Source organism: Triticum dicoccoides, chromosome 6A (genome assembly GCF_002162155.2).
Source record: "Triticum dicoccoides isolate Atlit2015 ecotype Zavitan chromosome 6A, WEW_v2.0, whole genome shotgun sequence".
Lineage (NCBI taxonomy): Eukaryota > Viridiplantae > Streptophyta > Magnoliopsida > Poales > Poaceae > Triticum > Triticum dicoccoides.
In genome coordinates this window covers 509265796-509291544 of record NC_041390.1, presented here as the reverse complement: position 1 = coordinate 509291544, position 25749 = coordinate 509265796, and positions in this window count along the sequence as shown.

The following is a 25749-nucleotide window of genomic DNA, read 5'->3' as shown; positions in this document are numbered from 1 at the left end:
ACCATCTTTGACCAACGAGCTAGTCAGGTAGAGGCATACTAGTGACACTCTGTTTGTCTATGTATTCACGCATGTACTAAGTTTTTGGTTAATACAATTCTAGCATGAATAATAAAAATTTATCATGATATAAGGAAATATAAATAACAACTTTATTATTGCCTCTAGGAAATATTTCCTTCAGGTTCCACCAAAACTCTTAGATGGTTGTAGCAAAACAAAAGGCATCACCACCGTCAACCAACACCACCGTGCATGCATGTAGCAAAAAAAAGTCACCAGTGGTAGCAAAGAAGGATGTGGTTGTAGCATAGGTGTAACACCCACAATGCGGCTATATCTCCCACGTGTCGGGGCACGATTTAGAGGCATAACCGCATGGTAGGTCTCTCGCAAGAGGGGTAATCTTGACACAATCACATGTACTGAATAAGAAAGGGATAAAGAGTTGGCTTACAATCACCACTTCCCACAAATACAAGTTAAACATACATCATCCAGAATGCAATCAAGGTCCGACTACGGAACCAAAATAAAGGAAGACAACCCCTAATGCCAGATCCTCGATCGTCCCAACTGGGCTCCACTACTGATCAAAAGGAAACAAAACAAAACAACGAACAAGATCTTCATTGAGCTCCCACTTGAGATCAGTAGCGTCACCTGCACTGGTATCATCGGCACATGCAACTATTTGGAAGTATCCGTGAGTCACAAGGACTCAGCAATCTCACACCCGCGAGATCAAGACTATTTAAGCTTATGGGTAGGATAGGGTAATGAGGTGGAGCTACAGCAAGCACTAAGCATATATGGTGGCTAACATACGCAAATAAGAGTGAGAAGAGAAGCAACGCAGCGGTCGTGAACTAGAAGTGATCAAGAAGTGATCCTGAACTACTTACATACAAGCATAGCACAAGAACCGTGTTCACTTCCCGAACTCCACCGAGAAGAGACCATCACGGCTACACACGCGGTTGATGCATTTTAATTAAGTTAAGTGTCAAGTTCTCTACAACCGGACATTAACAAATTCCCATATGCCACATAACCGCGGGCACGGCTTTCGTAAGATTATACCCTGCAGGGATGTCCCAACTTAGCCCATCACAAGCCACGGTCAAAGAAGGATATTCCTTCTCCCGGGAAGACCCGATCAGTCACGGAATCCCGGTTACAAGACATTTCGACAATGGTAAAACAAGACCAACAAAGCTGCCCGGATGTGCCGACAAATCCCAATAGGAGCTGCACATATCTCGTTCTCAGGGCACACCGGATTGTCCAAGCTTCCGGTAGGCCAGCCCAGAGTTGCCCCTGGTGGCCACCCGCGACTGACAGGTTGGACCAACACTCAGAGGAGCACTTGCCCGAGGGGGGTTAAATTAAAGATGACCTCGAGCTCGCGAAAACCCAAGGGAAGGTTATAGGTTGTTAGGCAAATGGAAAAATAAAGTTGGGCCTTCTGGAGGAGTTTTATTCAAAGCGAGTGTCAAGGGGTTCCCATAACACCCAACTGCGTAAGTAACGCAAAATCAAGGAACATAACACCGGTATGACGGAAACTACGGCGGCAAGAGTGGAACAAAACACCAGGCATAAGGCCGAGCCTTCCACCCTTTACCAAGTATATAGATGCATTAAATTAAATAAGAGATATTGTGATATCCCAACATATCCATGTTCCAACATGGAACAAACTTCATCTTCACCTGCAACTAGCAACGCTATAAGAGGGGCTGAGCAAAAGCGGTAACATAGCCAAACAACGGTTTGCTAGGAAAAGGTGGGTTAGAGGCTTGACATGGCAATATGGGAGGCATGATATAGCAAGTGGTAGGTAGTGCGACATAGCAATAGAGAAAACAACTAGCAAGCAAAGATAGAGGTGATTTCGAGGGTATGGTCATCTTGCCTGAGATCCCGCAAGGAATAAGAACAAGCCCATGAAGAAGACAAACGGACGTAGTCAAACGGATCCTCACAACTCCGGAACGAAACCGAAGCTAACGAGAGAAGCAACCCGGAAAGGAGCAGGCAACATAGTAAACAACCATCACATAAACATGGCATGATGTACAACCAAGTATGATGCATGTATGGTTTAAAGAGGCATGATATGGCAAAGTGCACAAACAATACTGCAAATTAAGTGGAGCTCAATATGCAACGAGTTGCAAATTGACGAAACACCACATTCAATTATTTAGTTCACTCCCGTTTATGTACCCCACAATATTAGATGTTGATTAACATGGCAAGAGGTGAAGCATAAGTAATCTAACTATTTAGGCAAGTTTAAATGAGGCTGGAACAACAAACAACCATTCCGGTAAATCCCCATATGCATTTAGCAATTTAATGCAACAACAATTTAAACATTTTAGATGTTGTTATCATGATGCGGATGACATATGCAAGTTTATGCAAGTTTTTATGAAAATGTTGATAAGAGCTTGATATGAAGCATTTGTCATCGTGGCGGAAACGAAAGGGGTGCCACGGCAACGAATCCGAAAATAATGCCATGGCAACATATCGGTTCCGGTAGCTCATGGAGATACCGGTGCAAAGGAAGTGTGGCGGGAGCGTGCAAAAGATGATGGGGTGTCCCGGTTACCGGGTTCCCACAGATCGACATCGTGGCAACGAGGAGGAACAACTAATGTTCAAGGGAGGATACAACATCCAAACATGCATCTCATACAATTCATGCATTCGTTCACAGACGTCGTCTCAGGTTTATACCTTCGAAGCGTGCGTTCGGGACGGTTCAGATTCGATGGTAGTTGTTCATGGTTCGTCGTGAGATGTAGTCGTTCTCGCGAGGGTAGTGGTACACGGTCGGAGAGGGACTTGACGCATCCGAGGACTCCGGGCGTTGTGGTACTTGTGAATCCGAGTGGTCGAACAGGTTCACGAAGAAACTTATGCGACGCCGTGGAACTTGGCGCATCCAAAGGGAACTTGACGGGTCCGAGTCCTCCGGGGGTCGACGGTAGTGTTGTGGTACTCGGCGTCTTGTCGAACCCACATGATGGTATTTATTCACTCGATGGTCTTTGGCGACGGTAGTCGTACACGGTTTGTAGTCGTACACTCTCCGTAGATGTTCCGGGTCGTCACCGTTCATAGTCGATGTAGTTGAACTTGAGGGTCGTCGATGTCGTGGTACTTGGTATCTTGGCACCCTCTTGGGCTTGACATAGAAGAAACAGAACGCGACGATGGATACTCGGTGTCTAGCGACAGCAACAGGATGGTACAGGGGGCAGGGGTCTTCACCGGTCATTGTTGCACTTCGGGTACCACTTACTGAAGGTGACCCCTGAGGATTCGACGAAGGCGCTAACCACAGAGATGCATAGATGGTGCTTGGAGGCAGCAGCGCGTGACAACCAACCGAGCAAGGCAGGCGACATAGGAGGTGAGGGAGATAGCCTGCTACTGGGGACAGCCCCGTCCATGGCGAGGTGGAGATCGAACAGTGGTGGAGCTCGGTGCCAGGCGGGCGCAGAGGCAAAGCAGGCGCGGTGGCTGCCTCCTGCAAGGTCACATGGATGACGACAGGGTTGGGACGGTCCGGCGAGGTGGAGAAGGGGTCGGCAACGATGTGCAGAAGGACGGCGAGGTGGAGCTCGAGGAAGGAGCATGGCGCGGCAGAGGGGGGTCCACAGCGTGCGGGGTTGCTACCCGGAGCTACTCCGGTGGCCTGCGGCTCGTGGTCGACGGCTGAAGCGAGCGCTCCGCTCGGGAAGAGCTCCTGCTTGATCCAAATGAGAGGAGGCGAGTGGGGAGGCCGGCCATGGTCGGGGTGGTGTAGGCGAGCGAGAGGAGGGAGGAATGGGCGATGGGGCCGCCGGAGTTGGCTGCCTGGAGGACGAGCGGGGAAGGGCGAGGAGAGGGGCTCCTCTGGCGGCATGAGGGGAGAAGGTGAGGAAGAGATCGAGCAGAAGGGAGAGGCGGCACAAGGGGACGAGGGAGAGGACAAGGGTTCAGGGAGATGGGGGTTTCGTCCTAGGGTTGAGGCCTTGAGGTTGCCGGCTGGGCCTCTGGGTTTGATGGGCCGGCCTGGACTAGTGGCTTGCGGGGGCTGGGCTAGGGTCTTTGCTGCTGGTGCTTTCTTTTCTTTTCCATCTCTTCAGACAAAAATACAAAAAGGAAAGAGCAGGGGAAAAAGGAGAGGAGCTAGAGAAATATAAAAATATTCTCATGATCCTGAAAATGTGCTCTATTTAACAAAATTGGTTTGGAGATTTTTAAAGGAAGTAAAAATAATTCAAGTTTGAATTAAATTCAAACTTGAACCATTTTAAACCCTAACCAAAATAATTCCAATTGAGATGAAATTTGACAGAGAGGCTAGGTACATGGTGTTAGAATATTGGGGAAAATATGAACATCAAAAGAGAAGGGAAAATGGCACTTGCAGAAATGGAAGAAAGGGAAGGAAGGAAGGAGGAGTGATGGTGCAAGAACCACACATGCAGCATGCAACAATACAACATGCATGAATATGACAATGCACATGATGATTATGAGAATGCAAACAGACACAAGCACAAATGCAATATGACAAGGTTAGCATGGCGATGCAATGAGTAGAACAACATAACAAAACAAAGAGCCCGCAAGATGGAACCCCAAATGGAATGGGATGGAGATCAACATGGATATATTGCCAAATATGGAAGTTTTACATCTGGGGTGTTACAACTCTCCACCACTACAAGAGGATCTCGTCCCGAGATCTAAGGGATGGCACCGGATAGAAAACGGAAGAGGAAGAGAAGAGGTAAAACTAAGTTGCTTCTTCGACCAATGACTGAAGCCAAAGAACCTTGAGGTGTTGAAAAGTTGAAAGAAAGAACACAACGGAGTTAAACACAATTGAGAGCACTGCGGTAGAAAATAGAAACAAGGAACACCATGTGAACCTTAGAGGTTGCAAAGCTATGAAGGACAAGTACGATGGACAAGAAGGAATTGAAACCACTCTGGTTGAAACGAGTTAAACAAGGAACAAGGAAGAACAAATCTGGACAACACTCCGGTTAAATGGGTAAGCATGAAAAAAATACGATCCTCACAACTCGAGATGATGAGATGAGAGAGCAACATCACAATGCCTCCGGAAGAAAAGAAAGAATGGAATGGAATGAATGGAGGGAAACAAGATCTTGAGAGAGCATGCTTACAACAAATGCTAGAACAGAGTTGTTGGATTATCAACAACGAAAGGATAAGCTTGATGTGGGATTATGGAAGACATCTCGAAATTATGAGGTGAAATTCTGCCACTAAGGGAAACAACAGGTTGGATTGAGAGCTAGAAAAGCTAGAAAGCTTCTTCCATCGAGATGATAAGAAAACTTGGATCATAGGTAATCACCATAAGGAGCAACATTCCCAATGGAAGGCTTTAGGTGAAATCTATACCAAGATTACTCCAAGGAAGAAAATGATGGGTTTAAATATCTCATTCCTGAACTTGTGAATCATGAAACACACAGAAATTGTCAAAAATGACATAATACCATCTCAAAAGATAAGGTAGAAAGAATTGCACTACGGAATGCAAGATGAAGAATGCTTTAACTCCTCAAAACAAGACATGTGTTGAGCACCATGTTTACTTTAGAGTATGGCTTGGTGGATCTTAACTTTGAGAGAGATCTTGAAGACCAATTGAAGAATGAAAAGAATCCTTGACGAACCACCATGTAGAACCTCCATGAAGAATTCTAGTAATAAAAGGATGATAAACAGAAAGAGAAGTTGAGAACATAAGGTGAAGCCTTGCGATGATTTAGATGGAGCTTCGTGATGATGTAACCGAGAAAACTTGTAACTCCAGAAAAGAAAGATGAGCAATTAAAACCAAGAATGTGATATGATGAACAAACTCCGGAAAGAAGAGACTAGATCACTTGTGAAAGGATCGATATAGTTGACTAGAGGGGGGGGGGGTGAATAGGCAACTAACAATTTTTAACTTTTCTTTACCAAATTAAACTTTGCATCAAAGTAGGTTGTCTAGACATGCAACTATGTGAGCAACCTATATGATGCAACAACAACAAGCACACAAGCAAGCAAGGTAAATAACACAAATAAGCTTGCACAAGTAAAGGTACGAGATAACCAAGAGTGGAGCCGGTGAAGACGAGGATGTGTTACCGAAGTTCCTTCCTTTTGAGGGGAAGGACGTCTCCGTTGGAGCGGTGTGGAGGCACAATGCTCCCCAAGAATCCACTAGGGCCATAGTATTCTCATCACGCCCTCACACAATGCGAGATGCCGTGATTCCACTATGGGTGCGCTTGGAGGCGGCGACCGGACCTTTACAAACAAGGTTGGGGCAATCTCCACAACTTAATCGGAGGCTCCCAACAACACCACAAAGCTTCACCATAATGGAATATGGCTCCGCGGTGACCTCAACCGTCTAGGGTGAACAAACACCCAAGAGTAACAAGATCCGCAAGGGATTACTGAGGGGAATCGAATTTCTCTTGGTGGAAGTGTAGATCGAGGCCTTCTCAACCAATCCCTAGAAAATCAACAAGTTTGATTGGCTAGGGAGAAAGATCGGGCGAAAATGGAGCTTGGAGCAACAATGGAGCTTAGGGTTGGAAGAGGTAGTCAACTTGGAGAAGAAGATACCCCATATATAGTGGAGAGACAAATCCAACCGTTATCCACTTAACCAGCCCGCGACATGCGGTACTACCGCGCTAGCCAAGCGGTACTACCGCAAGGGCTCACGGTACTACTGTAGCGAACCGTGGTACTACCGTGGCCACGGCAGGAGCTAGCCCAGGCCTGTAGCGACGAAGCTGGAGTGGTACTGCCGCTCGCGCGGTACTACCGCAACCCCTTGCGGTACTACCACAAGGCAGGGCTGGACCAGCCTGGGAAGGCCGTGGACAAATAAAGAAACGTCCGTGGCAACTTTCGGTGATTTTCAAATAGTGCAAAAATCCGACATGGTACTACCGCTGAAAGCAAGCAGTACTACAGCGCAGGGAGCAGATGTAAAAAATTACATCCACCCCTACTTCCGCTAATGGTGCTGCGCCGGACCAGGACTCATGGTACTACGGCTCCCAAGGAGCAGTACTACCGTGACCACCTGCGGTACTACCGCAAAGGCCTGCTGAGGGAGTCCTGGATTAGGGGGTATCCGGACATCTGGATTATATCCTTTGGCCGGACTGTTGGACCATGAAGATACAAGATTGAAGACTTCGTCCCGTGTCCGGATGGGACTCTACTTGGCGTGGAAGGCAAGCTAGGCAATACGGATATGTATTTCTCCTCCTTTGTAACCGACCTTGTGTAACCCTAGCCCCCTCCGGTGTATATATAAACCGGAGGGTTTTAGTCTGTAGGACAACATACAATCATACCATAGGCTAGCTTCTAGGGTTCAGCCTCTCCGATCTCGTGGTAGATCAACTCTTGTAATACCCATATTATCAAGTATAATCAAGCAGGACGTAGGGTTTTACCTCCATCAAGAGGGCCTGAACCTGGGTAAAACATCGTGTCCCCTGCCTCTTGTTACCATCCGCCTTAGACGCACAGTTCGGGACCCCCTACCCGAGATCTGCCAGTTTTGACACCGACATTGGTTCTTTCATTGAGAGTTCCTCTGTGCCGTCGCCGTAAGGAAGGATGCCTCATCTCATTGTTAAAAACAACATTACCGCCGGGGGAGCCCTAGCTGTCGGCCAAACTCTTCGGCTAGGCAGTTTCATCATGACCGCCTGTTCGGCTGCTGCACCGACGATGACTTCTTGGCTCATCGAAAACAGCCTCCACGTCAACTCGGAATTCACCAGCAGATGGATCCAATTGAGCTCTCTTCCCTAAACGAGCTCTTGGATCACATCGCCGCCTTGGGAGTCGCTACGGACTATGATCGGATTGGGCTTAAACCCAATCAAAGGGAGATTAACTCTCCACCGGTCACCCATCATGTTGTGGTGGTGGAGGAACAATGCGGCGATTCTTCCTCTATCTTGAGGACTAACTATGTCCGGATTCCTGAGCTCTCCGAGCCGGATACCCGTTTACGGGAGGACATCACCCAAGCCCTGAACCTAGAGTCAGGCAGCGGGCCAGACTCATCGGGCAACATCCCGGAATCCGAACTTCCAAGATCGGAAACTCCTCAGCCCCTGGGTCTCAGATCGGGTAGGGGTTCGGACTCAAACCCACCCACCCACCTAGACATAAACGATCTTTCCCACATCAGGCAAGAGCCCCATGAAACAGTACATCATTATTGGGCCAGATTCCTCCTTGTGATGAACAAGGTTAAGGACTGCCGCGAGGAAGATGCAGTCTCACTTTTCTGCAATAACTGCACGGACAAGGGAATCCTTAACGCCATAAGTCGCTGTAACATATCACGCTTCGCTGACTTGGCGTCCATACTACGAAAGTACTATGCGATGGAAAGTGCCTGGAAAACCGAAACGAAATTTTGGGATAATCCGGCTCCGAATATACACCCAGTCCGAAGTAAAAGGGTGCACTATCATAAGACACCCGAGTTAATTATAAAGAAGCAAAAACCCTCTACAGGGCGTGGAACCGTATTGGAGGGATGGCTCAACGGACCCTGCAAAATTCATAGTACAGCGGATACTATACCAACACACAGCCTTAGAGCATGTTGGATACTCCGACAGGTGGCCAAAAGCGGCGAGGATCTTCTCATCCCAGATGCCACAGAGCACCATCCCAGGGATAACAATACAGTATTAACAGTCTTTGAGACCTTCGCATCAAATAATAGGCGCAAGCGAATACTCCGCAGCATTGCCAAAATCTGCCACGTAGCAGCAATAAATCCATGGAGCGACACGGCTATTACCTTCAATGCCAGTGACGAACTTAAATTCTGAACAACCCGAGCACCAGCTGCATTGGTCCTCAGTCCAATTGTGGACGGCTTTCGACTCACCAAAGTACTCATGGACGGCGGCGGTGGATTAAACCTCATCTACGAAGAAACTCTTCAAAAAATGGAAATAGACTAGAACCGCATTGAGCAAAGCAGCACAACCTTCAAAGGAATCATCCCCAGTCGGGAAGCATGCTGTGCTGGGAAAATCACACTAGATGTGGTATTCGGCACGCCGGAGAACTATAGGTCCGAAGAAATTACATTCCAACTGGCCCCGTTCAGTAGTGGATACCACGCCCTTTTGGGACGGGAGGCATTCACGATCTTCCAAGACATACCCCATTATGGGTACATGAAGCTCAAAATGCCCGGGCCCAACAGAATCATCACTCTCGTTAGTGATCCGGACACAGCACTCCACGCCGAAAACAAAACAGCCGTATTGGCCCTCGAGGCATTATCCGAAGCCCTTTCGGCCGAGGAATTAACTGCGCTACGCTCCACAATGGACAGGGACAACGTGATACTTGACAATAGATCCAAGTCCACCTCTTTTAAACCAGCGGATGAAATAGTCAAATTCCAAGTCCACCCAACGGACCCTACAAAAACAGCCTCCATCGGGGCACAGTTAAACCCCACCATGGATGCTGCACTACAAGAGTTCCTGCGTGAGAATTGGGACATATTCGCCTGGCACCCCTCAGACATGCCAGGAATCCCACGCAGGCTGGCCGAGCACAGCCTCAATATCCTAAAGGGATTCAAGCCTGTCAAGCAGGCTCTTCGGCGTTTCTCCGAACCTAAGAGACAGGCTATGGGAGAGGAACTAGCCAAGTTATTGGAGGTCGGATTCATTAGAGAAATAAAACATCCGGACTGGCTAGCAAACCTGGTGATGGTACCAAAGAAGGACAAATCCTGGCGCCTATGTGTCGATTTCAAGGACCTCAACAAGGCTTGCCCAAAGGATCCCTTCCCCTCCCCCGCATTGATCAAATTATCGATGCTACCACAAGACACGAGTCATTGTGTTTCCTCGACGCATACTCCGGCTACCACCAAATCAAGATGGCGGAGTCCGACCAAGCCGCAACGGCATTTATCACACCATACGGCCCATTCTGTTTCAACACAATGCCTTTTGGGCTCAAAAACGCCGGCGCAACGTATCAGCGCATGATTCAGACATGTCTACAGAAACAGATCAACAAAACAATAGAGGCATACGTAGATGACGTGGTTGTCAAAACCAAACACGTCGACTCTCTAATAGACGACTTGAGGCTCACATTCGACAACCTCCGAACATACGACATCAAGCTCAATCCGGAAAAATGTGTTTTCGGCATACCAGCCGGAAAGCTCCTGGGCTTCATTGTCTCCAGTAGAGGAATTGAAGCTAATCAGGCCAAAATTGGAGCTTTGTCACAATTGGCTACCCCAACAGACCTCAAACAAATCCAGAAATTAACTGGATGTGTGGCGGCTCTAAGCCGCTTTATCTCCCGCTTAGGAGAAAAGGCACTACCCCTTTATCACCTCCTTCGGCGCACCGAACACTTCGAGTGGACAGACGCCGCCACTGCCGGATTGGAAGAAATAAAAGCCATACTGTAACCAACCCAATCCTGGCCGCGCCAAACATTGGCGAACCAATGCTGTTATACATTGCGGCAACTCACCAGGTTGTAAGCGCAGTGCTCGTCATCGAATGAGAAGCGGACGGACATAAATTCCCTCTTCAAAAGGCGGTATATTATGTATCCACTGTCCTCACTCCATGCACATCACGGTACCTGATACGTCTCCAACGTATCTATAATTTTTGATTGCTCCATGCTATATTATCTACTATTTTGGACTATATTGGGCTTTATTTTCCACTTTTATATAATTTTTGGGACTAACCAATTAACTGGAGGCCCAGCCCAGAATTGCTGTTTTTTGCCTATTTCAGTGTTTTAAAGAAACGGAATATCAAACGGAGTCCAAACGGAATGAAACCTTCGGGAACGTGATTTTCTCACCGAATGTGATCCAGGAGACTTGGACCCTACGCCAAGGCATCAGAGAGGCGGTCACGAGACTGGGGGGCGCGCCCCCTGCCTCGTGGGCCCCTCGATGCTCCACCGATGTACTCCTTCCTCCTATATATACCTACGTACCCCCAAATGAACAGATACGGAGCCAAAAACCTAATTCCACCGCCGCAACTTTCTGTATCCACGAGATCCCATCTTGGGGCCTGTTCCGGAGCTTCGTCGGAGAGGGCCGTCATCACAGAGGGCTTCTACATCATCATAGCATCTCCGATGAAGTGTGAGTAGTTTACCTCAGACCTTCGGGTCCATAATTAGTAGCTAGATGGCTTCTTCTCTCTTTTTGGATCTCAATACAAAGTTCTCCCCCTCTCTCGTGGAGATCTATTCGATGTAATCTTCTTCTTTTTGCGGTGTGTTTGTTGAGACCGATGAATTGTGGGTTTATGATCAAGTCTATCTATGAATAATATTTGAATCTTCTCTGAATTCTTTTATGTATGATTGGTTATCTTTGCAAGTCTCTTCGAATTATCCGTTTGGTTTGGCCAACTAGGTTGATAGTTCTTGCCATGGGAGAAGTGCTTAGCTTTGGGTTCGATCTTGCGGTGTCCTTTCCCAGTGACAGAAGGGGCAGCAAGGCACGTATTGTATCATTGCCATCGAGGATAACAAGATGGGGTTTATTTCATATTGCATGAATTTATCTCTCTACATCATGTCATCTTGCTTAAGGCGTTACTCTGTTTTTAACTTAATACTCTAGATGCATGCTGGATAGCGGTCGATGAGTGGAGTAATAGTAGTAGATGCAGAATCGTTTCGGTCTACTTGTCATGGACGTGATGCCTATATACATGATCATGCCTAGATATTCTCATAACTATGCTCAATTCTGTCAATTGCTCAACAGTAATTTGTTCACCCACCGTAGAATACTTATGCTCTTGAGAGAAGCCACTAGTGAAACCTATGGCCCCCGGGTCTATTCTCATCATATCAATCTCCATCACTTTAATCTTGCTTTGCTTTTTTACTTTGCCTTTACTTTTTTACTTTGCATCTCTATACCAAAAATACCAAAAAATATTATATCTATCAAATCTCACTCTCGTAAGTGACCATGAAGGGATTGACAACCCCTAATCGCGTTGGTTGCGAGTAGCTATCATTTTGTGCAGGTACGAGGGACTTGAGCGTGGCCTCCTACTGGATTGATACCTTGGTTCTCAAAAACTGAGGGAAATACTTACGCTACTCTGCTGCATCATCCCTTCCTCTTCGGGGAAATCCAACGCAAGCTCAAGAGGTAGCAAGAAGGATTTCTGGTGCCATTGACGGGGAGTCTACGCAAAAAGTCAACATACCAAGTACCCATCACAATCCCTATCTCTCGCATTACATTATTTGCCATTTGCCTCTTGTTTTCCTCTCCCCCACTTCACCCTTGCCGTTTTATTCGCCCTCTCTCCTTCTCCTTCTCCTCCCTCTCTATTTGCCTCTTTTGCCCATTTGCTCTTGCTTGCTCGTGTGCTAGTTTGCTTGTTTGTCGCGATGGCTCAACCGAGATTTGGTGATCTTCACCTTAAAAGGTTAGAGGAGATCGAAACCAACGTTAGGAAGTTTATGTTTTTGCAATTTGAGCATAATAATTTCTTTAGAAACGAGCTTAAGGAACAAAAAAGTTTTATGAGTTATATGAATAAAGAGCTTGATGATATGTCTAAAGAATTTGATGGTATAAGATCCCAAATTGCCCGTCTAGAAAAGATGACTGCTGAAATTTCGGATATGCAAGCCACCTTAGTCAATAAGATGGCCGCTAAACCGAATTCCTATGAAAATCAAGATGAAGATCTAAAAGTTATTGATGTGTCTCCTATTAAATCTTTGTTTTGCAATATGAATCTTGATGAAACTGAATATGATATTCCTTTACCTAGAAGCCGTTCTAAAAATTCAGAGTATTTAGATCTTTATGATGAAATTGATGAAAGTGGGATTGAAAGAAACAAAAATCTAGATGTTGCTAAACCCACTATATTGGATTTCAAGAAATTTAATTATGAAAGTTGCTCTTTAATTGATTGTATTTCCTTGTTGCAATCCGTGCTAAATTCCCCACATGCTTATAGTCAAAAAAAGCCTTCACCGAACATATTGTTGATGCCTTGATGCTATCTTATGAAGAAAAACTTGAGTTGAAAGTTTCTATCCCTAGAAAACTCTATGATGAGTGGGAACCAACTATTAAAATTAAAATTAAAGATCATGAGTTTTATGCTTTGTGTGATTTGGGTACTAGTGTCTCCACTATTCCAAGACTTTGTGTGATTTGCTAGATTTCCGTAATTTTGATGATTGCTCTCTAAACTTGCATCTTGCGGATTCTACTATTAAGAAACCTATGGGAAGGATTAATGATGTTCTTATTGTTGCAAATAGGAATTATGTGCCCGTAGATTTTATCATCCTTGATATAGATTGTAATCCTTCTTGCCCTATTATTCTCGGTAGACCTTTCCTTAGAACGGTTGGTGCAATTATTGATATGAAGGAAGGGAATATTAGATTTCAATTTCCATTAAAAAAGGGCATGGAACACTTTCCTAGAAAGAAAATAAAATTGCCATATGAAACTATCATGAGAGACACTTATGGATTGCCTACCAAAGATGGCAATACCTAGATCTATCCTCGCTTTTATGCCTAGCTAGGGGCGTTAAACGATAGCGCTTGTTGGGAGGCAACCCAATTTTATTTTTATTCCTTGCTTTTTGCTCATGTTTAGTAATAAATAAATTATTTAGCCTCTGTTTTGGTTGTGTTTTTTGTGTTCAATTAGTGTTTGTGCCAATTAGAACCGTTGGGAAGACTTGGGGAAAGTCATGTTGAACTTGCTGTAAAAAACAGAAACTTTAGCGCTCACGAGAACTGCTGTCATTTTTATTTAAAGAGTGATATTTAGTTAATTCTTTTTGCAGATGATTAATAGATAAATTCCTCACGTACAGAAATTTATTTTATAATTTTTGGGGTTCCAGATCTTGCACTAGCTACAGATTACTACAGACTGTTCTGTTTTTGACAGATTCTGTTTTTCGTGTGCTATTTTGATGAATCTATGGCTAGTAAAATATGGAACATAAACCATAGAGAAGTTGGAATACAGTAAGTATAACACCCATATAAATAAATAATGAGTTCATTACAGTACCTTGAAGTGGTCTTTTGTTTTCTTTCGCTAACAGAGCTCACGAGATTTTCTACTTTAAGTTTTGTGTTGTGAAGTTTTCAAGTTTTGGGTAAAGATTTGATGGATTATGGAACAAGGAGTGGCAAGAGTCTAAGCTTGGGGATTCCCATGGCACCCCTAAGATAATCTAAGGACACATAAAAGCCAAAGCTTGGGGATGCCCCGGAAGGCATCCCCTCTTTCGTCCACTTCTATCGGTAACTTTACTTGGAGCTATATTTTTATTTACCACATGATATGTGTTTTTCTTGGAGCGTCTTGTATGATTTGAGTCTTTTATTGTTAGTTTACCACAATGATCCTGGCTGTACACACCTTTTGAGAGAGCCATACATGGTTTGGAATTTGTTAGAATACTCTATGTGCTTCGCTTATATCTTTTGAGTTATATAATTTTGCTCTAGTGCTTCACTTATATCTTTTAGAGCACGGTGGTGGATTTGTTTTATAGAAACTAGTGATCTCTCATGCTTCACTTAGATTATTTTGAGAGTCTTAATAGCATGGTAATTTGCTTAAAATCCTAATATGCTTGGTATGCAAGATTAATAATAAAACTTTCTTATGAGTGTGTTGAATACTATGATAAGTTTGATACTTGATAATTGTTTTGAGATATGGAGATGGTGATATTAAAGTTGTGCTAGTTGAGTAGTTGTGAATTTGGGAAATACTTGTGTTGAAGCTTATGATTCCCGTAGCATGCACGTATGGTGAACCGTTATGTGATCAAGTCGGAGCATGATTTATTTTTTGATTGCCTTCCTTATGAGTGGCGGTCGGGGACGAGCGATGGTATTTTCCTACCAATCTACCCCCCTAGGAGCATGCGTGTAATACTTTGCTTTGATAACTTGTAGATTTTTGCAATAAGTATATGAGTTCTTTATGACTAATGTTGAGTCCATGGATTATACGCACTCTCACCCTTCCACCTTTGCTAGCCTCTCTAATACCGTGCACCTTTCGCCGGTATCATACACCCACCATATACCTTCCTCAAAACAGCCACCATACCTACCTATTATGGCATTTCCATAGCCATTCCGAGATATATTGCCATGCAACTTTCTACCGTTCCGTGTATGACACACTCCATCATTGTCATATTGCATAGCATGGTCATGTAGTCGACATAGTATTTGTGGCAAAGCCACCGTTCATAATTATTTCATACTTGTCACTCATGCATCATTGCATATCCCGGTATACTGCCGGAGGCATTCATATAGAGTCATATTTTGTTCTAAGTATCGAGTTGTAATTGTTGAGTTGTAAGAAAAATAAAAGTGTGATGATCATCATTATTAGAGCATTGTCCTAGTGAGGAAAGGATGATGGAGTCTATGACTCCCCCACAAATCGGGATGAGACTCTAGACGAAAAAAAGAGAAAGAAAAGAGGACATAAAAAAAGGAGAAATGGCCCAAATAAAAAAATGAGAGAAAAAGAGAGAAGGGATAATGTTACTATCCTTTTACCACACTTGTGCTTCAAAGTAGCACCATGATCTTCATAGTAGAGAGTCTCTCATGTTATCACTTTCATATACTAGTGGGAATCTTTCATTATAGAACTTGGCTTGTATATTCCAATGATGGGCTTCCTCAAAATGCCCTAGGTCTTCATGAGCAAGCAAGTTGGATGCACACCCACTTAGTTTATTTTTGAGCTTTCATATACTTATAGCTCTAGTGCATCCGTTGCATGGCAATCCCTACTCACTCACATTGATATCTATTGATGGGCATCTCCATATCCCGTTGATACGCGTAGTTGATGTGAGACTATCTTCTCCTTTTTGTCTTCTCCACAACCACCACTCCATTCCACCTATAGTGCTATATCCATGGCTCACGCTCATGTATTGTGTGAAGATTGAAAAAGTTTTGAGAATGTCAAAAGTATGAAACAATTGCTTGGCTTGTCATCGGGGTTGTGCATGATTTAAATATTTTGTGTGGTGAAGATAGAGCATTGCCAGACTATATGATTTCGTAGGGATAACTTTCTTTGGCCATGTTATTTTGAGAAGACACAATTGCTTTGTTAGTATGCTTGAAGTATTATTATTTTTATGTCAATATAAAATTTTGTCTTGAATCTTTCGAATCTGAATATTCATATCACAATTAAGAAGATTTGCATTGAAATTATGCCAAGTAGCACTCCGCATCAAAAATTCTGTTTTTATCATTTACCTACTCAAGGACGAGCAGGAATTAAGCTTGGGGATGCCTGATACGTCTCCAACGTATCTATATTTTTTGATTGCTCCATGCTATATTATCTACTGTTTTGGACTATATTGGGCTTTATTTTCCACTTTTATATTATTTTTGGGACTAACGTATTAACCGGAGGCCCAGCCCAGAATTGCTGTTTTTTGCCTATTTCAGTGTTTCGAAGAAACGGAATGAAACCTTCGGGAACGTGATTTTCTCACCGAACGTGATCCAGGAGACTTGGACCCTACGCCAATGCTTCAGAGAGGCGGTCACTAGGGTGGGGGCGCCCCCCCTAGGGCGCGCCCCCTGCCTTGTGGGCCCCTCGATGCTCCACCGACGTACTCCTTCCTCCTATATATACCTACGTACCCCCAAACATACTCCTTCCTCCTATATATACCTACGTACCCGCAAAAGCTAGTTCTACGCCTGCCGGAGAAGAAAAAGTCCAAGCTCGAGCCCAAATGGGAAGGTCCCTTCATTATTGAACAAGCTCTGACCGGTGGTGCGTACCGTCTGCGGGATGCATCGAGTAATCGACTTGAGCCGAACCCATGGAACGCGGCTAGGCTCCGAAGATTCTACGCCTAGCGCCAGACTCTATGTTCGTCTCCTTCCTCTGTCCATTTTTTGCATATACATTATCTGTCTTTTTTCTCTTTCTTTCTTTTATTCTTTCTCTAGGCCTTCAAGGGCCAACTTGTGCCTCGCTTGCTCATTATAGATGCGCTAACCGTGCTCATTATACCCAGGGGCTTCTTACACAGAAGCTTAATTATCTATCTGGGCTTCACGCCCCACACATGTGTTATTCTTCCGCATGTAAATTTTGTTTGCCACTATATGCATCGATATGACTTAAGTTTTGGCCAAGCTGGGTTGCCTGGCTCTTGTATTTATACCCTACGTTCTCGTTAATTCGGCTAGGGCATAAGGGGAGAACCTCTGCGATTGCTACTGTCGGGTCAGCCGGATGTGTACCTCAGACTGGGTGAAGCCGAAAGCTAGCGTTCTTAAGGGAATATTCGGTCGGCGAACAAAAGATGATTTTTATTTATTTATTTTCCATATGTGCCCCCAGATGTTTTTGCTTGCGTTTTCTCTCGTAGTACGAACATGCACTTTAGGGCATGCATACCCAGGGAAAGGAACCCTTAACAGAACTATTCTCCCTGGAAGATGTTTCTTACTACCCATGTAATATAACATAACTAGTTGGGCACTTGTCTGTTCAAGCACTAATGACCCCTACGCCTGGTTTCAACGCATAGCCCGGTTCTTATATAACTGGGCGGGTATTCGGACACACTCCGGACTATCGGGTCCCGAGGTTGAAGTGAAAAGGTCCGCCATGACAAATGATCTATAATCCGGCTAGAAGGCATTATACATGTCACTTTAATTACATAGTCATGTAGACTGACTATATTCCTCTTCTATACCATCCAACAGCCGGTCTAGCCTTCAATCCTGTTGGGAATACTTTGCGGCTAATTCTACTTGCCCATACACTAAGCTAACGGGGATATCTTTCCCATCGGGCCCCATAGGTCAAGCCTCGGCCATGTGGTTCGGGTCAGTTTTGGTATACCGCGTCTTCACCACGGCCCAGACATCCCTGGCACCTTGATGGCAGGCCGATATCTTCCATAATCGGAAGCGCTGCCGTGCTCCCTTGAGCTTCTCCACAAGCTCTCCAATGCCTTCTGGCAGGGAGACGGCTGGCCACAAGGCCTGGGCAACACCTTGCATCACCTGACGAACTTGTTCGTGCAGTTGTGAGATCTCGGATAGGAGATCACCCACAGACCAGGGCATCTCCTCTGCGGGACGACCCATCAGCATACCTGCAGACATAACTCTGTTAGCCGGCTTCTCTGCCGACGCCTTTTTTAAGGGTTCGTTCAAGCACTTACTGAAAATGTTGCGTCGAAGCCGCTTATTCTCCTTCTCGGAGTCCGCAAGCTGGGCTCGAACATCTTTCAGTTCCACGCTCAGCTTGGTATTGGCGTCTTGGAGATTGTTTTTCTCCCGCCTGACCTCAGTCAGCACGCATTCGCCAGCCTTTAGCTGTCGTACGGCATGCTAGTCCTCCGGATTCTCTCCGGATTCATATGCAATATCTATTGTTAGATCAGCAGCCACGCCGCACGCTATATGGTACCTGTCATTCTTTGAAAGAAATGTTACCAGCTGGGGACTTTTTAGGTTCCTTCAATGCGGCAACAGCGGCCCGAAGTTGGGTCTTGCATTCCTCCAGCTCATGTGACAGTCGAGTATTCTTCTCTGTAAGAACCTGCACAATAAGATGATCCTTAAATCAGTTCTGCTAACTGTTTGAAGTCTCAGGGGCTACTGATACATATAATCATCAGATTTGCTTACCCGTACATCCTTTACATACTGGTCCGTGGCTCTGGCTAGACCATTTTGAGCAGCACGGAGGTACACCTCTCCAGAATTGAAGGCATCAAATGCTTCTGGTGAGAAGCAAGCGTCGCGGAGTACGGCCCGGCGACGCCTATGATTCATGGTGCTCTCCACTTCTGAATTCGTAGCGGATAGCCTATCCGCATCCTCCGTAGGAGGAGTATCCGGCATCCGCCCCATGTCGGCTTCCGCCTCTATGTCCATTCCTGGAGCCCGACTGGTGGAAGCGTGATCGGCAGCCTCACCGGACATATTCCGGCGAGCGTTTTTTCTGTTAAACAAACATGGACGTCATTACATTTCAAGAAAGACGACAACCACGAAGCGGGATTTCTTTCATACCTCTGCACCGGCGTCTTCGTCCTGACCGCCTTCCTTTTTGGCCTGCCCGGCCTCGGTGCCTCTTGTTGGCGAGTTGCTGCGGGTTCGGCATGGCGTCCTGAATGCCTTCCCTGTAAAACACCATATGTATATGGTAGGTGAAGTGTCTAAAAGGGGATCCTAGTTTTTGGAGTTGGGATTTTTGGTTTTTCTTACGTGCGACGCAGGAAGTAGTCCGGGATAGTCGGCCGTAATGGCCACCATGGCGTCATCACAGCTTAATTGATAGAACTGCCGGTCTATCAGCTCCACGAATATGTCCGGATCTTCTTCGAGTCTGGGACCGAGGGCCCGGTCAGGGTCCTCTGGTTGTGGAGATGGGCTGCTGACCTCCCTTATGGCTTTTCGCAGTTCCTGCCGCAAAATGGCAAGGTGAGTACCTACGACAAAAAATGCGGGAAGAATGGGAGTAAGGAGATATAACTCACCCAGCTTGGAGGGTTGTACATGGAGAATCCATCCCGTGGCTTGATGCGGATGAACTCCTCTTCCTCTCCCTTGAACAACTCGGACATAATTTTTGCTAAAGCGGCATTGTTGTCCGGACCCTTACCCCGCAACGGGTGGCGTCATCTTCCCCGTTAAAACACCACAAGGGGTGCCCTCGATATTGAATTGGTTGCACTCCCTGCATTATGCATATTGACATAACCTCGATTACTGTCAATCCTGATTGAGCCTGCGCTTTAATCCGGTTCATCAGGTAAAGGACTTATCCGTTGTCTTCCTCCTAGGGGCTCCGTGGGCGCTAAATTCGGCGTTTCTTCAGAGGAGCATTGCTGAACTCAGGAAGACCCCGATGAACAGGGTCCGGAAGGGGGACGTCCTCCATATAAAACCATCCCGAAGGCCAGTCTTCGGATGTCTTCTTCAAAGTACCGGACAGGTATCCGATTTTGGCGATGCGCCATATTTCGGCTCCGCCCACTTGATAAAGTGACCCCTTCTGTGTGCGAGGGACGAGGCAAAATAACCTTTTCCACAGCTCGAAATGAGCCTTGCGGCCCAGGAATAACTCGCAGAGGGTAACATAGCCGGCGATGTGTAAAGTGGAAGCAGGGGTGAAATTATGCAGTTGGAGGCCGTAAAACTCCAGGAGCCCGCGGAGGAATGGATGAATCTAAAATCCGAGTCCCCTCAATAAATAAGGAACAAGGCATACCCGCTCCCCCGTAGAGGGGCTGGGGAAGCTCTCCGCTTGCTCCCCGCCATTGTAGGTGGCGAGCCCGGCTCGGACGGGCACCATATACGCTAGAGGGAGTAATCCCTTAGTCTGCAGTTCGACTAATCGACTATGTGGGACCGAACACCTCTCCCAATCACCGGGCTTAGGGCTACGGGGGCGGGAGGAGTTGCGGAGGTCGGCCATGCTGGAGTGGATCTTTCTGAAGCGCACTCTGATGGATTCTCGCTGGGGGAGGATGGTATGGATTGGATCTAAGAATCCCCATCCCTTTAATAGACAATTTATTTATCTGGCTAGGGGGCGAATGTAAAAACACCCTGGCGCCTCGCATTCATTCGACGCGTGGAAGATAGCCCTTATTGGGCGCAGAAGCCAAGAGGTTCAACATTTATGGGACCGGACACTGCTTAACAAACGTTCGAAATTTGGAGAAGAACCCGCCTTGCAATGCCGAAGACAACACTGCGCGCCGGACTCATCGTCATTGAAGCCTGGTTCGGGGGCTACTGAGGGAGTCCTGGATTAGGGGGTATCCGGACATCCGGCTTATATCCTTTGGCCGGACTGTTGGACCATGAAGATACAAGATTGAAGACTTCGTCTCGTGTCCGGATGGGACTCTACTTGGCGTGGAAGGCAAGCTAGGCAATACGGATATGTATATCTCCTCCTTTGTAACCGACCTTGTGTAACCCTAGCCCCCTCCGGTGTCTATATAAACAGGAGGGTTTTAGTCCGTAGGACAACATACAATCATACCATAGGCTAGCTTCTAGGGTTTAGCCTCTCCGATCTTGTGGTAGATCAACTCTTGTAATACCCATATTATCAAGTATAATCAAGCAGGACGTATGGTTTTACCTCCATCAAGAGGGCCCGAACCTGGGTAAAACATCGTGTCCCCTGCCCCCTGTTACCATCCGCCTTAGACGCACAGTTCGGGACCCCCTACCCGAGATCCGCCGGTTTTGACACCGACACCTGTGGTACTACCGCAGGGGCTTGCAGTACTACCGCTCCGAAGAGCAGTACTACCGTAAGCCTCAGAACAGCAACATTAGGAATTCTTCTTTTTGCACAAACACGAAGAAACGGAGGATGCTCCAAAGTGCTAAGGGAAAGGCAGTGCAAACAGGAGTAAACGTGTACGTAAGATTCCACCCAAACCTTTCCAAAGCGGACCCCCTCTTAATAGTACAACTTTCCTACGACTCAAATCCACCGAAAAAGGAGCGTAGAAAAAGCACTGTCTTCAATGATCTTCGAGGGGGGGTCCTAACCGTCTTGTGCCTAGTAATGAAATACCTGAAATACTTGAGGCACACGATTAGTCCGCAAATGCATTGTCATTGATCACCAAAACACCTTACAGATAAATATGCCCTTACAATCTCCCCCTTTCTGGTGGATTGATGACAATACGGGATTTGCACAAGGGAGAAAGAGTAGAACAAGAGCAAACCATACATCTCTAAAATATAGACGGGCTCCCCCTAGATGTGTGCTATTTAGATGAGTGCTTTGTACTGCATGGCACACATACTAGGATCAACACTCCCCCTATATTTTATAGACATGGCATATCTTGCAATAATAATGCTAACACTAAGCACGATAGTATAAGAGCATAAACTAAGTAGCACAATATATCATAAGCTCAGTAAGGTGCAATAGATAGAGTGCATATGTCTTACACCATATGATAGATAAGTCTCACAAGCTCAAATAAACTCAAACCAAACCAAAGCAAACAAGGTTCAACAGACCAAACACAAGTGAAGCAAACACGACATGACAAATCCCTACACTCTCTCCCCCTTTGGCATCGAGACACCAAAAAGGCAGAGAGGACACCTACAACACAAGTGGTGGCTCAAGTGGAGTAGTCGCTCGCACGCTCTTCGTCGGACTCGGCAACGGGGATGCACTCCTCCTCAGAATCAGTCCACTTGTAGCCTTTTTTTTCCATCCATTCGTCCTCTAGAGTGATGTGCTCCTCGGAGCCACCAGAAACATCCTCTCCAAAAACCCTCATGATCTTATTGTCGCGGCGATGACTCTCCTTGGAGGCAAAGTGAGTCCGGTACTACCCCTTGGTCTGCATGCAGAACAAGGCCTTGATCTTGGCCCTCTAGCTTCTTCACCCATGAGGGATCAGTGGAGGGAGGTGCATATCCAGCAGAGTTATCCTCAACTACATTCTCCTCCTCAATCTCCCCCTCATAAGCAGCCCTCTTAGCAGCCTCAGCCTCGGCACGAGTAGTAGTGTTAGCCCACTTGGGCTTGATGCGGAGTCTGATGGGGTCATGACGGATCTAGTCAGGGGCCAAAAACTCCTCAGTGGGATAGAGCTTCTCCCAAGTCTTCAGTATCAGGAGGAACAGATATGGACCATAGATGGGTACCTTGCGGGTGAACACCGTGAACCGAAGCTCGCACCACATGATATGTGAGACATCAAGTGGTTGAGTCTGAGAAACGCGTGCCTCCTCACAAATGAGCAACATGTCCACAAGAAAGGCATGCACCTTGTCCTTGTCCCCAATGCGAGGAAAGAGGGAGTGGCGGAAGATCCGATGCATGATGTCAAGGAATGAGTTGAGCACCCACGTCGACTTGCCACTGGCCAGTTTCATCTCAACATAGAACGGCAGAAGCTTGTCCTTGCTCGCTAACTCGACGTTGGCATGAGGGCGAACACCAACAGGCGTGTGGAGCCCCTCATCGGGCACTCTGAGCAAATCCATGAACTCCTTCCAAGTAGCAGTCAACTGACATCCATTGGTCATCCAGGTCATCCTCCGATCCTCCCCGGAATGGAAGTGGACCGAAGCAAAGAACTGGGCCACCAGCTCGGGGTCATAGTCCAGGTGGAAAGAGATCACATCCTCAATGGCAAACTGCTCCACGAGATCCAAGGCCTCACCAAAGTAGTCACGATGCTTATCATCCCTCATGTGATGCATGTCGATCTAGTGCACATCCACATACAAATTTTGCTTGGCCTTGATCACATCCAAGTAAATGAGATTCTGCTGCTTGGTCCAGAATAGTTCATTCCCTCTGAAGTTTGCACGAGGATTCACATAAGGGTTGATCTTCCTTCGAGAAACAGACTCAGCAAGAGGTATGTCATCCATTTCCTTTGATGGTTCCTTGAACTTGCTAGCAGTGGTCTTGACATTGCGCTTGGGGGCATTGGAGCCCTCTAGAACATCCTCTTGGTTGCGCAGATGTTTGGAACCCGTGTCATGGCTTGGATTGGAACGACGAGCAAGGACACCGGAGCCACCACCTAAGACACACAAAAACACAAACACACACGAGAAGCAAGACGGGTCAAAACAAAGACCACAACAAAACACAAGAAACTAGTAGAAAGTGCATATGGTAATTGCCATGAAGAAAATTTGACAGCAGCGGTAGTACTGCCTATTCACGCGGTACTAAAATTTTAGTGCCACTCCTAGTCGCGGTAGTACCGCGTCAAGGCACGGTAGTACCGGGGCTCGGAGCGGCAGTAGAACTTTAGTACCGCGTCCCGCGCGGTAGTACCGGGGCTTGGAGTGGCGGTAGAACTTTAGTACCGCGTCCCACGCGGTAGTACCGCTCCTGAGGAGAGGTAGTACCGCACCTGTTATGCGGTAGTACCGCACGACATCAGATTCGAACGAATGAATCTGAGAACAACCGCGACAACGAGGCGGTACTACGGTTGATCAAATCTACCATGGGACAACATATCAAGTACACTTTCTACGCATCACTACTCTCCTACATCCTACTCTTGCAAAGATTTGGCCTAAAATCTCAAGAACAACATGCATCTCCCCAAAACCTAGAAGCGAAAGCATGAACAAAAGAGAGATGGATTTGGGGAGAGACCTTGATCCATGGCAAGAGGAAGTGGTGGGGAACGATCCCACCGGTCGGAATCCGAGGAGAGCGGCCGGGGACAGAGATCCGGCAAGGGTCTCCGGCGCCGTTCTTGAGCAGGAGAGAGAGGCGGCGGGGAGAAAAACTGACGAATGGGTATGGGGGAGTTGGAACTCCCCCTGCCCGGGTCTTAACCCCCACGCGCCCTCGGGAGTGCGGTAATACCGCACCTCATCGCGGTAGTACCGCTCGAGCGTAAGTGTCGTACTGAAGCGGTAGTACCGCTCCCCCAGGAGGCAGTAAAAAATTACTGCCGCGCTGGGTGCGAAAGTACCATGCGCTCCACAAGCGGTAGTACCATGGCAGGCCGGGTAGTACCGTGAGCTCAAGAAGATGCAAGTTTCAAACGAAAGAGAAAGGGTCTTCGCAAGGAAACTTCAAGCGAATGAGACACCGCAAGAACACGCTCAACATGAAGAAATAAAGGCAAGAGATGACAGAGACAAACCACGAGATACAACCTCTCCAAGGAGAGGGCGGTGGCCGGAGCCACCTATGTTTGAGTCAATTGGTATGGCACCGTGAAGAATTATCCTTGGGCCCATGACCAAAACTCGGCTTTGAAGCACAAGTACCATCAAAAATGGCTAATGTGAAAGAGTTGATCAATTTATGCATAATGGGGGGAGGGAGAGTTCATTAAGACAACAACACTCCCCCTATGTCCATGCCTACATCTAAACTAGACAACAAGTTGAGTGTGGTGGGGTGTGCAAGGGTTCAAGTCACATTGCTCGAAACAGTGATATTTAGCTCATGCCTTAACTCACGAAATCTAGCTTCATCCAAGGGCTTCATGAAAATATCTGCAAGATTGTCATGGGTGTTGACATAGTTGAGCTCGATCTCCCCTCACCTAATATGATCCCGGATGAAGCGATACCGAATCTCAATATGCTTCGTCTTGAAGTGTTGCACCGGGTTGAGAGAAATCTTGATAGCACTTTCATTGTCACACCAAAGAGGCACTTTGTCACAAATGACACCGTAATCCTTTAAAGTTTGCCTCATCCATAGAAGTTGTGCACAACAACTACCGGCAGCCACATACTCCGCTTCCATGGACGAGAGAGACACACAACTTTGCTTCTTGGAAGACCAACTCACCAAAGAGCAACCAAGAAATTGGCACCCTCCGGAAGTGGACTTCCTATCCACTTTGTCTACCGCCCAATCCGAGTCCGAATAACCTACAAGCTTGAAATTTGCTCCTCTTGGGTACCATAAGCCAAAGTTTGTGGTATGAGCCAAATATCGAAAGATTCGCTTGACCGCCACGAAGTGACTTTCCTTAGGTGCGGCTTGAAACCGTGCACATATTCCCACACTCAACATGATATCCGGTCTAGATGCACAAAGGTAAAGCA